This window comes from Trachemys scripta, chromosome 15 (assembly GCF_013100865.1).
Source record: "Trachemys scripta elegans isolate TJP31775 chromosome 15, CAS_Tse_1.0, whole genome shotgun sequence".
NCBI classification, from domain to species: Eukaryota; Metazoa; Chordata; order Testudines; family Emydidae; genus Trachemys; species Trachemys scripta.
In genome coordinates this window covers 18928316-18929782 of record NC_048312.1, presented here as the reverse complement: position 1 = coordinate 18929782, position 1467 = coordinate 18928316, and positions in this window count along the sequence as shown.

The window sequence follows — 1467 nt, the reverse complement described above, 5'->3', positions numbered from 1 at the left end:
CCTCCGGCCGGCTGCTGTCCCCGGGGCCACCCCGCGCTCTGCGGCTCGCGCCCAGCCTCGGCCGTCCGGGGCTCGAGGGGAACCCGGGGCTGCGCCGCCGCCTGCGCGCGGCTCTTAAATATTCAGCGCCGGGAGCCGGGCTGAGCTTAACCCCTCGCGCGCCGGCCCGGCCCGGCCCACCTGCCCCCGCCGCGGGGGGGGGCATAGCTCGGCGGGCTGGGGCGGGGCGGGCGCATGGCCCAGGGGAGCCCAGCAAGCCCCGGCCTCCCCTGCAGGGGCCATGGGAGCGTCGGGCTACTGCAGGGAGACACGGGGGAAGCCCAGGCCAGGGCCCCTCCTCCCAGAGCCCGGCTCCTCGCTCTCCACAGGCTATGGTGCCCAGTGGTTAGAGCTGCAGCCTGGCCACTAGGACTCCCGGGCCCCAGCTGCCTGCTCTGCCCGCACCAGGGCTGCAGGGTTCTGGCAAAGCCAGTCACTGTTGGAGCTGGGCGGGGGCCTGTGCCCATCAGCACGACCCCCCAGCCGCGGCTCTCCTAGGGGCTTACGCCCTTCCTGAGCCCCTGCAGCCACACCCGGAGACATGCCAAGGATCAGCCTTATTTTGAACAGGGGCACGGCCAGGGCCACTCCAGCTGCGTGTCCCCCACACCGCTGACCACACCTTTGCGCAAAGCAACAACTCCCTTCTTGGTAAACGGGGGCACCCCAGGATATCCTAGAGTGCCACCCCCTCCCCACACCCAGCAAGTGCCATGCTGCCTGCAGGCCAGGCCAGAGCTAAGATAGCCGCTGCTAGGGTCGGCACGTTTCCATGAGCTCACTGGACTGACACCCCACTTCGCTGTCCCTTGGATGGGCGAGCTAGACACAACAAATTTGCCCAAAGAGCAGGGGTCTGCCGGAGAGGAGGGCGAAAGCCAGTTCCTTCCCCGAGGCAGTGTTAGCCCATTGGGGGCCTAGCAGGGGGAGGGAGAGAGAGAGAAAGAGAGCACGCGCGCGCGCACACACACACCCCACAGCAAATAAGAGGCCCCCTTAAACACGGCTGCCCAAAAGGGGGGGCAAGTGGGGCAATTTGCCCCAGGGGTCCCGTGAGCCCTGGCCCGGCGGCAGTCCGGGTCTTCGGCAGCATTTCGGTGGCGGGTCTTTCAGTGTTGCCGCAGACGCGGAGCAACTGAAGGGCCCCCTGCCGCCGAAATGCCGCCAAAGACCCGGACTGCCACTGGGTGTGTACAAGCGCCATAGCTACCCCACTTTGCCCCAGGCCCCCTGAATCCTCTGGCCGGCCCTGCCCTTAAGCTGTTCAGGGCTCTAAGCAACTGCTTAGTCTGCCTGTGTCTAGCGCCAACTCTGGCCTTCTAGAAACATCTAACACAGGAGCTATAGCCCCATGCGGACGTCCTGGGGCTCTGACTGGATGGTGCAGGCACAGCCATATAAATTAAACTCTCCCACCCTCGCTCACAC